This window comes from Mustela lutreola, chromosome 4 (genome assembly GCF_030435805.1).
Source record: "Mustela lutreola isolate mMusLut2 chromosome 4, mMusLut2.pri, whole genome shotgun sequence".
Lineage (NCBI taxonomy): Eukaryota > Metazoa > Chordata > Mammalia > Carnivora > Mustelidae > Mustela > Mustela lutreola.
In genome coordinates this window covers 81,128,576-81,144,503 of record NC_081293.1, presented here as the reverse complement: position 1 = coordinate 81,144,503, position 15,928 = coordinate 81,128,576, and positions in this window count along the sequence as shown.

The following is a 15,928-nucleotide window of genomic DNA, read 5'->3' as shown; positions in this document are numbered from 1 at the left end:
ACGTAACATTTGTCTTTCTGTGTCTGGCTGATTTCACTTACCACAATGGTTTCAAGGTTCAGCCACATTGTACCATTTGTCAAAATGTCATTGTTTTCCATGACTCAGTAGTGTTATATATTCCGTGTATACTGCATTTCTTTTATCTATCCCATTGTTGATGGATATTGAGGATTTTTTTAATCTTTTGTGTATTGTGAATGTTGCTGCAATGAACACAGCTGCACCAGTATTTGTTCAAGTCCCTGCTTTCAATTTTTTGGTTGTATATAACTCTGAGTTCATCACTGGGTCAATATGGTAGCTCTGTGTTTAACTTTTTGAGAGACTGCCAATCTGTTTTCATAGTGGCTGCACCATTTTACAAGTGAAAACCAAGATATGCTTCTTCTAATTGGTACATTCATTTTACAGCGAAAGCATTTGCTTCATTGTGCAATTTACCACCTTCTTAGAATCAGGAAAATATGTCATTTATTTTAACCTCCTGTTCTCAGAGAGGATGAGTAGCAAACACAACTTTGAAAATGTTAAAATTTTTACAGTTCATGAATACAGGCAAAAAGAGAGAGATATCTAAAGGAATCCTAAAGTAGGTAAAGGAACTAGATAAAAATATAGATTTAGTAAACTATATAATGTATGAGTGATATGTAAAATAGCATAAACATATGTAATGATTCTAAACAAATAAACATTGATCAAACAATCTGATTGTTGGATGTGTATCTTGAAAAAGATGTTTTTGAAAGCCATAAGGTTTCATTTATTTTTATAGTGTACCTGGACTAACTTCAACAAACCAAAAAATGTATGGTGTTAAATAGGCTGTACATATTTTTCATTAGGTCAATTTACATCTTTTTATTTATAAAATAAGCTTTTTTTTTTTCCAGTCTGAAATCCTTTTAGACCAGAAAGACAGAACTCCCATTCAGTAGGTGTCATTGTTGGCAGAATTAATTTTTGTTACATTTGTCATACTTTATTAAATAAGGAACCAAAATGTTTTAATTAAAGATAGTATCATGGACTTTTCTGAATGAGTACCTTCTGACTTAAAAATATTCTAATATAGAAAAAAAAAAAAAAAAATTCTAATATAGAATATGATTTAAAAATTAAAACAATGGTATCTTGACTCTTCAAAACCAAATTATTAAAACACTAGAAAGGTAATGTCTAGATCAACAATTGTATGCCATAGTCATTGAAGTGTATTGAAAATTATTTATTTCATCCTCAGAGGTCAGAGTAAGATATGTTTAAGAAATCTGAATGTGTTTAATTGAAAATGTCACAGGACTAATTTACCGTAAAGCCATCAGACAGCACTTATCTCGCATAAAAAGAATGATTGTAGCTGCTTAAGCTGTGCACCTCCCCCACTTTCAGCTTTGGTAACTGGTGACTTTTGGCTCCAGACTTAATCTTGTCCTGGTGCTAAGCCAATCCTGACCAGGGCAGGAACTGGTTCAGGCAACACTAGGTTCACCATGCAGAAGAGTCAAAAGTTATTCTGCCATCAGCTGGTATTTGAATCTCTAAGCATGATCCCTGGGCTTCCAAGCACAGTCAAGAGTCTCCATGTTTCCCTATCCCTGTCAATGACTGAATTTCTTTAAAAACATTTCTATGTCCCACAATGACTGGATACTTGTCCCAACTTCCTAAATACAATTCTTTGTTTGTTTGTGACTGAAAGGAAATTGGTGGGTGGAAATGTAGATAAGCTGCTGTCCCCAGTTTGTATAGCCCTTTCAATCATGTGGGCCTCCTTCTTCTCAATGACCCTTCTGTTGACTCCATACACTTTAAAATGAAAATAATACTGGGGGGCCTGGGTAGCTCAGTGGATTAAAGCCTCTGCCATCGGCTTAGGTCATGATCTCGGGGTCCTGGGATCAAGCCCTGCATCGGGCTCAATGCTCTACAGGAAGCCTGCTTCTCCCCACATCTCTCTCTGCCTGACTCTCTGCCTACTTGTGATCTCTCCCTGTCAAATAAATAAATAAAATCTTTTAAATAAATAAATAAATAAATAAAATGAATATAATACCTTCATGTAAAGCTAAAGAGAAGGGCTTCAACTGACATGTATTGTTTCCTGACCAGGTAAGCTTAACTCTTCAGAACCAGTGCAAAAGGAGACTGAATTACTCATGATGTTCTCTTCTCCCCCACCCCCTAAGATTGATTGATTGATTGATTGATTTGAGAGAGAGAAGGAGAGAGAGAATGCAAATAGGCGAAGCGGAAGGGGGAGAGGGAGAATCTCAAGCAGACTCCCTACCAAGCTTGGAACCTGATACTGGGCTCCATCCCATGACCCCGAGATCATGACCTGAGCGGAAATCAAGGGTCAGATGCTTACCTGACTAAACGACCCAGGTGCCCCCCTTCATTCCAGTCTAATCCACTACAGTTGTTAGCCTCATTTGTCACCTCACTCTTTTACACCTCACTCTTCATTCTCTGCATTGTATTCTTGGGGACACCGTGGTGACTTCATCCCCCAAGCCACCTTGCCTTTCACTTCCTATTATGTTCTGCCAGTGGGATACATCAGGAGACCAGCCAGTAGTAGCAGACTGAGTTCTGGGTGTTTCTTCCCTAGCTCTTTCCTTATTCTGGCATCTGGTTCTGGAGGTGGCTGCATCTGTGGGACTAGACAGCCACTTCTCCATGGTCCCAACCTGAGCCTCCTAAGGGCTCCCAGTTTCCACAGTCACTAGTCCCTGAATGCCTCCCCATCCCCCTACTGATTTCCTAAACCCGCAACACACCTTTGTAAACCATTCCTTCCTTGCACTGTCTTCAAAATCTTATCTCTATGGGTCCTGGGCCTCGGGTCAGAATTCTGACTGATAAACCCAAAAGGTCTTCCCCAAAGAGGAAGAATTTGGACTTAGAAACTCGGGTTAGGTCTCTAAGGTCTCATATCTATATCCAGCACACTTATGACAGAAAATAAAAGGAGTCGGTGGGAAAGTTTGAAATGTAATACCCAGATCACATCCAATGTGAGGGCATCAGACTGTGACAGATAGCACGTAGAATACTTATTTTCACCCTGTGCAAAGCTCAGTCAACCGATAGGGAGAAAAAAAGACAGCGCATTCATTGAATACGTTTCACCTCCCTTCAATCCGGGATGTCATGCTCTGAATGTGTTAGGGCTGACAGGTCTCAAATGTTCAGCTGTGCCAACCTCACTTGTCAACAGTTTTGAACTACCTGTAACTATAACCCTTCCAAAAGCCCTTTCAATAAGACACTCACAGCTCTTCTCCACGTTTAAAAATCTGTTATTTAGCTTGGCTAAAGTAGGTCCTGCATGGTGAGTAGCATTAAATGTTACCCCCCGTGACTTTATAATCTCAAGCACTTGACAGATGGCTAGCGTGGATCTGCCTTCCTGTCTCGGCAGAGCTCCTCTCCGGGTGCTGGTCCAAGTAATAAAAAGGAATGAAATGATTTTTCATTAATGTTAGTAATTTGAATCATAATTTTGTTTCCCTTACACTTCCAGAAGCAGCATGGTAAAACAAAATCAATGTCCTCTAGACAAAATGTCATTACAGCTAGAATTCAAAATGTAGTCTCACATTTGGTGTGCTAATAAACTGCTTCATGGTTACTGTGGCCTGATTCTTTGGAAGGAATTATTAAGTGATGGGAACTTCACTTTGTCCCTTGGTGATGCCATCAATACCTCACCGCTCACTGACAAGACTGTTAATAATCATTGTGCACATCATCAATAAGGACCAACAAGTGCATGTAACATTTGTAAGGAATGTTCCCTGGAAGAGGGGTGTGTGTGTGTGTTTGTGTGTGCACGGGCATTTGTACATACATGCCAAAATTTTCCCAGAACACATTTCTTTCTGCCATGGAGAAATGGCACTACAAAATCTATCTAGATTCCGGTGCAATTCAGATTATACAGAATTGTAAAGAGAAAGAAAGGGTAGAGGAAGCCTTCCAGTGGGTTTGGACAGTGGACCTCAATGGGAAGAGGTATCCTGTATGTTCCCAGTCTCCTGAGAAAAGCCAGCCTGGGGACCTGACTCCCCAGAACCACCCATCAGCCCAGGCTTACATAAAGAGTCAGAGCCATGGGGGAAATTTTTACAAAGGAATGGGGGTGGACAGCAAGATATTCCACAGACACAGTCAGATTTCTTCTCATCATGAACGCTACCGGCACAAATTAATAGACCTTCATCTCAGATCAAATGGACAGGTATTTTACTTAGTTGTACATCTTTAATACAGTTAAATGAATGTCCATTAATTTCATGGAACACCAAAAATACCTAAAATAAGGAGGATTAATGAGAGATCAATTAGCACAGATTAGAATTACACCTACTACTCTTTTTCTCGGTAGCTATAGCTTCTCAGTATTCCTGGATAATTTAGAGCAAGAAAAAGACCTGTTTGATCAAAGTATACTTTAAAATGTGATAATCAGAGGTGCCTGGGTGCCTCAGTGAGTTAAGTGTCCACCTTTGCCTCAGGTCATGACCCCGGGGTCCTGGGATTGAGCCCCATATCAGGCTCTCTGCTCAGCCAGGAATCTGATTGTCCCTCTCCCTCTGCCCTCTCCCCAGCTCGTACTTTCTCTTGCTTGCTCTCTTTCTTTTTCAGGCTCTCTCTTGCTCTCTCAAATAAATATGTAAAATCTTTTAAAAAATGTGAAATCACGTGTAATTCACCATGCCCCAGGACACAGCCTGACAACCTTATGTGGATCTCCCCTAAATTTGTCACAATGTGGAGAAAAAGAGAGGCATATCCCTGATGCTGTCCTGTTTTGAGCCTCCTGCCCTGGGAATTACCCATAGTGAACACACCACCATGGTGCCTGAGGTTGTCAATTGAACTAAAGTCCATGTTCCTGTTAAGAGAATAAGGAAAATGGCAGATACCTTTTAAATAAATTAATTGGGGCATCGGAAGGTGCAAAAAAGAGTAACAGGAAAGTCAATTACAAAATCACTCAAAGCCATTCTGATTTTAGAAGCAAGCGTAACACTCTCCTGCCTTCACTAAATTTTCTCTTTGTTTAAATGTCAAGCCTTTACATGATTATTGATTCTCCTTAATAAACAATGCTTGAGTGACAGACTTCTCTGCCTTTAAGTGCTGGCAATACAAGGACAGTTCATGCTTGCCTTATGCCTTCTGCTAGCATCTTGCTCCCTTACCACACGTTGGTTTACTCCTGTGTTTTCTACTAGACTATATGTCCTTCAGGAAAGGGGACTGTTTCTTTTCTTTCTAGTGACTTCAAATAGCAAGATGACTGACAGGGTGGGAGCTCAAGAAATAGCTGTTGTATTAGTAAAAAAAAAATATTTAAACAGATTAATAATAACCTATCTTGGTTCCAAAAGAGAGCCTGGGTTGTGTCCTCTTGTTTCTGATTAAATCTGGAGTTGAGTTAAAATGGGGGTGTTTTCTTAGATGGCCCTCTCCAGGTTGCCCAATCCAAGACTAATGCAAAGAAACCTGGAAAATCATGTAGCCCAATGCTTTCATTTAAAATGAGAGCACCGGAAGGGGAGAAGGGGCAAGATGGCAGAGAAGTAGGAGACCCTGTTTCAGCCGGTCCCCTAAAGTGAGCTAACTGTCTACCAGAAAACTCTGTACACCCATGAAATCAGCCTGAGATGTAGGATTATGCACTTCTGGATCTCTACAGGGGCAGAAGACATCAGTGAAGGGGTAAAGCAAAGTGGGAACGCTTGGACTGATATCCGAGGATAAACAGAAGGGGGAGGGAGCCATGAGAAGTGACCCATTGGAAAGTAATACCCTGATACAAAAGTGCCCTGTGATTGGGGACCAGCATTACCTTGGAGTCTGGTTAAAAGCACTCAAAAAGAGCAAAAGGTCTTAAGGGGCAACTGGTGGAATCAGGTGGTCAAGGGGACGGACCTAAGCCCACGGACCCAGGATGGCCAATGCCCGGTGAACACCCGTGCCAGAGAGAGTGCGGGGGAGACTCTGGGGTTGCTCGACTTGCACTAGGGTTCTTCTGGGAACACTCCCGGCCCTGCATGAGGGAGTCTGGTAATGGTGCCAGCCTGTGTTCCCTAGAACACTTGCGCGCTGCGCGATGGGGTCTGATCCGCTCCCCACCCATGCCTAAGAAAACTGTGCTGGTGCTAGCCAGCGGTCTGTAGGACTCGCCGAGTCACAATGCCATGGTGAAAACCTGAGGTCTGTACCCCAGACAGCAGTCCCGGCAAAGGCAACCACTGGAAGTGAGCTCCCTGGACTAATATTGCTCGCAGTATTGGCACAGGGGTACAGAGACAAGCAGGCACTTTGGGCGCCCCTGAGATGTTGACTAGGGTCATGCACTGCCTGTGGGAGGGTGCACAGCTCAGCAGAGTTTGCAGAGGGCGAGTCTGTGTGTTCTGGACCACACAGAGGGGAACAGACTGAGGCTTCTCTCAGAGATGGAGGTCTGGATGCAGTTTGCTTTCCACTAAACCTCCGCAAAGCTGCAAAAAGCCACCAAAGAACAAAAATCTCCAGAGAACAAAAGACTGAAAAGCCAGTTTCCACAGAGCCCAGCCCTTTGATAGGAAGCAGGAGGACTCAACTAAGCAAGACTGCCTGAAAACAACATGGCAGCCCCCTCCCCAGAAAGCCAGCTGAAAGAATGAGAGGACAACCACCACAGGGTCCCCATGAAACTGTAAAACCCCAATATCTAGGGAAAACAATATGTTAAGTTCCCACTATTGCCCTAGAACCTGTATATTTCATAGATACAACTTTTATTTTTAATTTGTCCCCACTATTTGTGTTCTTTTTAATTTTTTTAACCTACTTACCATTACAACTAGAGGTTTAATACAACATATTCCATAATAACCTTTTAACTTGAAATTTTGTCATATATATACATATGTTCTTTGTAAGGGCCTACTTAGCCAGAGTGATTACATCTGGTTAAACAGTGATTTTGTTGTTTATGTAGTAAAACTTAAACTGACCCTGACCCTGACCCCAGGGGAACCTACTTAAAAGCAAGTCCAGGAAACCAGTAAAATATGGTCGACCAGTCCCAGATAACAGAGCCCAAATACAAGGGTGGGTCAGGTCAGGTAGACATAACAGAGCCCGGATGCAGGGATGAGTTGGGCCAGGTGAAGATATCCAATCAGTGGAGCGCGCATTCTCTCTCCCTCACTACCAAGGAGTGTGGGCCCCACCATTTGGGCACTAATTCTGACCAAGGTGATAGGCTAGTTCAAATAGCTACTATGGGGTGAATTGTAATTCAATTGGTCACCTGTGTGTGACCTAGCATGACTGTGCAGCTTTGTCTGTGTGTTACAATCTCATTGGCCACCTGCGTGTGGCCAGGCTCAACCACGTGGCCTTTGCTCTATAAAAGTTAGTCTGTAGGGCAGGGAGGGGTCGCCGTCTCTGTAAGAGGTGGCCCTGAACAGTAGGTTTGATTCTTGATGCTTGGCGCAAAATAAAGCTTTGCTTGACTTTCGCTTTGTATCAGTCTCACTCCTTTGATCACGGACCTATCATTGGGGGACCTTTCATTCTTTTTCTTTTCTATTTTTTCTTAATATACATTTGGAAAAAACTTCAAGGTAATCCTCTTTCCCTAATCAATACTATCCCTATATTTAAACAATTTTTAATCTCCCTTTATCTCTGGAAAGTTGAGTCCTTTAGCAAAGATATCAACATACACTCAGGAAGAACCAATATAACCTTCCTCACCCACATCGAGGGTTTATAACCACCCTCCTGTCTTTTTCTTATGTCAGGGTTTCTGTGTATTTGTTTTTGTTCTGGTATTATATAAATCTTATTCTTGGGTTCATTTTAGCTGGGTTCTTTTTTTTTTTTCTTGCCATTTATTTTTGCCAGTCTTTTTGTTTGTCCATTTTTGTTTCTATACCTTATAAATCTTACCTTTGGGGCCCATTCTGCCTGGATCTATTCTTCTTATTTTTCTGTATCTCTCTTTTTCTTTTTTTCTTTTTTCTTTCTTTTTGGTGGTGACCTCCGATTGCTCAGAAGCATTCCAGGGGGCACCTTGCCTGGATCATGGTTGATATACTCAGCTACACATCTCCTCGACCACCTCTCACCAAAATGACTAGGAGGAGGAGCATCCAACAGAGGAAAAATTCAGAGACTGTGCCCTCTCCATCAGAACTATAGAATATGGACATAAACAGTATGTCAGAAAGGGAATTCAGGGTAACAATTCCTTGGGCAATGGCCAGGTTGGAGAAAACTATTAGTGACAACATAGAATCTCTAAGGGCAGAAGTGAAAGCCACCAGGGAAGAAATTAAAAATGCTATCAGTGAGATCCAATCTAATCTAAATACTCTAACAGCTAAGGTAACCAAGGCAGAAGATAGAATTAGTGATCCAGAGGACAGATTGATAGAGAAAAAGGATCAGGAGGATGCCAGGAACAATCAACTTAGAAGCCATGAAAACAGAATTAGGGAAATAAGTGACACCATGAAACATTCCAACGTCAGAATTATTGGAATCCCTCGGGGGTGGGGGGTGGAGAAAGAAGACTAGAAGAAAAAGTTGAAGAAACCCTGGATAAAACTTTTTCCCAGTCTGAGGAATAGAACCAGCATTCCTGCCCTAGAGGCAGAAAGAAAACCTCCCAAGATTAATAAATCTAAAAAGACATCAAGGCACTTGATTGTGAGACTGACGAATCATAATTTTAGACAAGAGCTTCTGAGGGCAGCTAGAGGGAAGAGATTCCTTAAGAACAGTGAAAGGTCCATCAGAATAACGTCATACCTGTCCACAGAAACCTGGCAAGCCAGAAAGGGCTGGCAAGACATATTCAGGGCACTAAATGAGAAGAACATCCAACCAAGAATACTTTATCCAGCAAGGCTGACATTCAAAATGGTTGGAGAGATAAAGAACTTCCAAGACTGGCAAGATTTAAAAGAGTATGTGACCACCAAAATGACATTACAAGAAATATTAAGGAGGGTTCTATAAAAGAAGAAAGAACCCAAGAGTGTCATAGAACAGAAAATTACAAAGACAGTCTATAGGAACAAGGACTTCACAGGCAACATGATGTCAATAAAAATGTATCTTTCAATAATTACTCTCAACGTGAACAGCCTAAACACTCCCATAAAACAGCACAGGGTTGTCTACAAGAGACCCATTTGGAACCTAAGGATACATCCTTAGGTTTGAATGACACATTGGACCAGGTGGACCTCATAGATATATACAGAACATTCCACCATTAAACAAGAGAATATTCATTCTTCTCGAGTGCCCATGGAACTTTCTCCAGAATAGACCACATATGGGGTCATAAATCAGGGCTCAACCAATACCAAATATTGAGATTATTCCCTTCATATTCTCAGACTGCAATGCTTTGAGACTGGAACTCAACCACAAGAAAATGTTTAGAAGGAATTCAAATACTTGGAAGCTAAAGATCACTCTGCTTAAGAATGTTTGGATCAACCAGGAAATTGAAGAACTTAAACAATTCATGGAAACCAATGAAAGTGAAGACACTTTGGTCCAAAACCTATGGATATAACAAAGGTAGTCCTAAGGGAGAAATACATAGCTATCCAAGCCTCACTCAAAAAATTGAAAAATTCAGAATATACCAGCTCTCTTAACACCTTAAAGAACTGGAGAATCAACAACAAATTAAGTCAACTCAACACACAAGAAGGGAAATAATAAGATTAGAGCAGAGATCAATGAGATAGAAACTAGAGATACAGTAGAACACATTGAAACTAGAAGCTGGATTTTTGAAAGAATCAATAAGATTGATAAACCACTGGCCAAACTAATCTAAAAGAAAAGAGGACCCAAACTAATAAAATTATGAATGAAAAGGGAGATCATGACTAACACCAAGGAAATAGAAACAATCATCAGAAATTATTATCAACAGCTATATGCCAACAAGTTAAGCAACCTAGAAGAAATGGATGCATTCCTGGAAACCTATAAACTTCCAAAACTGAATCAGGAAGAAACTGACCTGAATAGACTGATATCTAATAACAAGATTGAAGCAGTGATCAAAGACCTCCCAAAAAAACAAGAGCCCAGGACCTGATGGATTCCCTGGAGGATTCTACCAAACATCAAAGAAAAATAATATCTATTTTCCTGAAGCTGTTTCAAAAAATAGAAACAGAAGGAAAATTCCAGACTCTTTTTATGAAGCCAGCATTACCCTGATCTCCAAACCAGGCAAAGACCCCACCATAAAGGAGAATTTCAGACTAATATCCCTGATGAATATGCATGCCAAGATTTGCAACAAGATCCTAGCTAATAGGGTCCAACAGTACATTAAAAATATTATCAACCATGGCCAGGTGGGATTTATCCATAGGATGCAAGTGTGGTTTGACATTCCCAAATCAATCAATGTGATAGAACAAATCAATAAGAGAAGAGAGAAGAACCACATGGTCCTCTCAATTGAGGCAGAAAAAGCATTTGACAAGCAATGCTGACAAGATACAGCTTTCATTCCTGATTAAATGATTCAGAGTATAAGGATAGAGGGAACATTCCTCAACTTCATAAAATCTAGCTATGAAAAACCCACAGCAAATATCATCCTCAATGGGGAAAAGCTGACAGCCTTCCCTCTGAGATCAGGAACACGACAAGGATGTCCACTCTCGCCACTGTTGTTCAAAATAGTACTAGAAGTCCTAGAAACAGCAATCAGACAACAAAAAGGAATAAAAGGTATTCAAATTGGAAAGAAGTCAAACTCTCTCTTTGCAGGTGATATGATACTTTATATGGGAAACCCAAAAGACTCCACCCCAAAACTATTAGAACTCATATGATGATTCAGTAATATGCCAGGATACAAAATCAATGTACAGAAATCAGTTTCTTTCTTATACACTAACAATGAAATTATAGAAAGGGAAATTAGAGAATCGATTCCATTTACTATAGCACCAAAAACCATAGGATACTTGGGAATAAACCTAACCAAAGAGGTAAAGAATCTCTACTCAAGGAACTACAAAACACTCATAAAAAGAAATTGAAGAAGACACAAAAAGATAGAAGAGCATTCCAAGTTCATGGAGCGGAAAAATAAACATTGTTAAAATGTGTATACTGCCTAGAGCAAGCTATACCTTCAATGTCATCCCAATCGAAATTCCACCAGCATTTTTCAAAGAGCTGGAACAAACAATCCTAGAATTTGTATGGTAACAGAAGAGACTCTGAACTGCTAAGGAAATGTTGAAAAGAAAAAAAACAAAGCTAGGGGCATCATGTTGACTGATTTCAAGCTTTACTACAAAGCTGTGATCACCGAGACAGCATGGTACTCACACAAAAACAGACACATAGACCAGTAGAACAAAGTAGAGAGTCCAGATAAAGACCCTCAACTCTATGGTCAAATAATCCTCTATAAAGCATGACAAAATATACAGTGGGAAAAAAAGACAGTCTCTTCAATAAATGGTTCTGGGAAAATTGGACAGCTATGTGTAGAAGAAAGTAACTCAACCATACTCTTACACCATACACAAAGATAAGCTCAAAATGGATAAAAGACTTTAATGTGAGGCAGGAATCTATCAAAATCTTAGAAAAGAACATAGGCAGTAATCTCTTCAACATGGCCACAGCAACTTCTTTCCAGGTATATCTCCAAAGGCAAAGGAAACAAAAGCGAAAATAAACTTCTGGGATTTCATCAAGATCAAAAGCTTCTGCACAGCAAAGGGAACAGTCAACAAAAGAAAGAGGCAACCCGCGGAATGGGAGAAGATAGTCACAAATGACACTACAGAGGGTTGATATTCAAGATGTATAAAGAACTCCTCAAACTCAACACACACAAAACAGATAATCATGTCAAAAAATGGGCAGAAACATGAACAGACACTTCTCCAAAGAAGAGATACAAATGACTAACAGACACATGAGAAAATGTTTATCATCATTAGCCATCAAGGAGATTCAAATCAAAACCACACTGAGATATAACCTTACACCAGTTAGAATGGCCAAAATCAACAAGACAGTAAACAACATGTGTTGGAGAGGACATGGAGAAAGGGAAACCCTCTTACACTGTTGGTGGGAATGCAAGTTGGTGCAACCACTTTGGAAAACAGTGTAGGAGATTCCTTAAGTATCTAAAAATAGAGCTACACTATGACCCTGCAATTGCACTACTGAGTATTTACCCCAAAGATACAGATGTAGTGAATAGGAGGGCCATCTGTACCCCAATATTCATAGCAGCAATGGCCACACCTCGCCAAACTGTGGAGAGAGCCAAGATGCCCTTCAATAGACGAATGGATAAAGAAGATATAGTCCATATATACAATGGAATATTATGCCTCCATCAGAAAGGATGAATATCAACTTTTGCATCAACATGGACGGGACTGAAAGAAATTATGCTGAGTGAAATAAGTCAAGCAGAGAGAGTCAATTATCATATGGTTTCACTTACTGGTGGAGCATAAAGAATAATACAGAGGACATTGGAAGATGGAGAGGAGAATTGAGTTGGGGGAAATTGGAGGGGGAGACAAACCATGAGAGAACATGGACTCTGAGAAACAAACTGAGGGTTTTGGAGGGGCGGAGGTGGGGAGTTGGGTGAGCCTAGTGGTGGGTATTATGGAGGACATGTATTGCACGGCACACTGGGTGTGGTACATAATTTTTAATTAAAAATTTTTTATTAAAAAATTTTTAATTAAAAAATAAAATGAAATAAATGAAACAAGATGAGATTGGGAGGGAGACAAACCATAAGTGACTCTTAATCTCACAAAACAAACTGAGGGTTGCTGGAGGGAGGGGGTTGGGAGAAGGGGGGTGGGGTTATGGACATTGGGGAGGGCATGTGCTATGGTGAGTGCTGTGAAGTGTGTAAACCTGGTGATTCACAGACCTGTACCCCTGGGGATAAAAATATATGTTTATAAAAAATAATAAATAAATAAATAAAACGAGAATGCGGGCACAGAGATATGAAGTGACGGACTGAGAGCCACAGTGGCCACTCTCTCTGAGTGAGAGGGACAAAGGTTAGGCCTCCTATAGTGTAGGACAAGCTGGGGAAGTAGGAGAGAGAGATGTAGGCCAGTTTTAGCCCAGCCATTCTCCCATCACAGCCAAGATTTCTCCCCACTGCCATAACCCTGAAGATGCTCCTTGCAGTCCGGCTGTTTTTTGCAGAGCAGGATTTTTCTCATTTCTCAAGAGCGTACTTATTAGCTACAGATTTAAAAACACGGAAAGGCTTGTGGCACACATTGTCGTTGCCTACCCACCTGCCCCTGGTTTAGTTCAGATAGCTGTTAGGGGTCAGTGGTTTCAAAAAGCAGTGCCTTTGAAATTTAAGTCTAAATCAGAATCAACATGAATAGCTTGCTGTAACACAAACTGTTGGGGGCGCTTGGGTGGTGCAGTCAGTTGAGCCACTGCCTCTTGATTTTGGGCTCAGGTCATGAGCTCAGTGTCATGGGATAGAGCTCTGTGCTCAGCATGGAGTCTGCTTGAGATTCACTCTCTCTCTCAGCCCCCACCCTCTGAAAACAAATCAACCAGCCCACCAATGAATCCATCTTAAACACACACACACGAATTGTTGGGCCTCAAACCCAGATATTCTGATCCAGTAGGTCTGGAATGGGGCACAAGAATGTGTATATCTAAGCAGTTCGAAGGGAATGGGAGACATACTCTGAGAATTACCTGACTAAACCTATCAGAGTAATTCTATTTCCTTTTCCAGCGATTGGTTTAGACATAGATAAATGGAATAATTCCAATGGACTCTCTCAATATATATTTATTGGGCATATATTATGTGCCAGACATTGACCTGTGCACTTGGGATACATCAGTGAATAAAACGCAGATTTTCCTTTTCTGGATCCTATATTACAATAGGGGAAACATATAATAAATAAGAAACACAATACATAAATTTTAAGCTGATTAAAAAAAAAAAAAAAAGGTAGACCAACTAAGGGAATCAGAGAAGGTGGAGAAGTAGGTGGTGCAGTTTACAGAATTAAAGATGGTGGTCAGTGTATATCATACCAAGAGGGGGAGATATGACTAAAAGGAAGTCAGCCAAAACTTATCTGAGGAGGGGTATGCCAGGCAGAGGGAACGGTAAGAACAAAGGACCAAACAAGGGACTTGCTGTGAACTGAAAGTCTGTGTCTCCCACCAAATCCATATGTTGAAGCCATAACTCCCAATGTGATGGCTTTTGGAGGTGGGGCCTTAGCAAGGTAATTAGCTTTAGATGAAGTCATGAGAGAGGAGCTCCCGTGATTAAATTAATGTCCTTATAAGATGGTAAAGAGACCAGAGTTCTTTCTGTCTCTACCATGTGAGGACACAATAACTAAGTAGCCAGAGGCAAGCCAGGAGGGGAGACCTTAGCAGAGTTCAGCCATGTTGGCACACTGATCCCAGATTTTCAGCCTCCATACTCTGAAGATAAATATTTGTGTTTAAGCCACTCACCTGTGGTATCTTACTACAGCAGCAACTAAGACAAGCCTTTGGGCTGGAGTTTTCCTGGAACATCAGAGAAGCAACAAAGAAGCAGGTGTGGTGACCTAAAGGCATAGACCACACAATGCCAAGGCCATTGGGCTCAAAATTCTCGCAGTCCTGGACAGTTCAATCCATCCAAGTAAGTTTAAATGCGTGCCACTGCATGTTGGCTTTTCAGTCAAACAGCTAGATTTATGAGGCTGTGAACTGAAAGCTGTGAACATAGCGGCTGTTGAGGAGCACTGAACGAGGAGTCAGACACCAGGGCATTCATAATGATTCTGCCATCAATTACGTAGGTGAAATGTGAGCGGTTACTTGAGCTCTCCGGGGTCCTGTTTGCTCAGCTTTAAAACGAATACGAATATAAATGATGATGCTGGATGGCATCATCCCACAAGGTCTCTTCCAGCGCCAATACCCTTTCACTTCCAGTGATTCTGCTAGGGCTCTCGCTTAGCAATCACTAGCAGCAAAGTCAGCAATACACTGGGATAGGTCCTCTGAAATAACTTCACAGGCTCTGGCCTGACTGTATGGCTGGGAAAGGCTAGGGGCTGATACATCACAAGTCTGAGAAATACAGTCACATTGTCAAGAAGACTTCGGGTCCAATTTAAAAGCCAAGTCAGAAATGAGGAAAGGCATTCCAGAGAACAGTGCAAACGCTAGCAAAAAGCCCCCGGTGTGCTGAAATGTGGTAATGACTATTGATCCTGAGTTAGATTTTCAAGTCACAATCATACCTATAGATCTTAGTCAACACCACCATATTTTAAATAGAATATACAAAGAATTCCCCAGCTGTTACCTTTCTTTGCTTTCACACATAATGTATGTGTGTATATAACCATTGTTACTAGCCTTTCTTTGGATCATCTGAGCAAGTTATAGTCCTGATGTCTCATTATTCTCGTGATACAACCCTGCAAATTAGGACATCATCAATGACATAACTTTATCTTCTAATCCTTAGAATTTAATTTAAATTTCACCAATGATCCCAGTGAAATCTTTTTTCTTTTTTTTCCGGGTTCAGAATTCCATTTAAGAACACCTCTCATATTTATTTGTCATGACTCCTAACCAGAAGACCTCCTCCATCTTTCTGTGTTCTTCTTGAGCCTCACAATTTTAAAGAATATAGATCTTAAATATTGTCAGATGACCCTGAATCTGGGTCCACCTAAGGTTTCCTCATTACTAGACTCAAGACATGTTTTCTTGGTAGGGAAACCAAAGAAATCCCACACTTTTATCCGTGCTTCCCATCAGAGGCCCATGATGGTGAAATAGCTTACGAGTGGAGTAGGTTAAC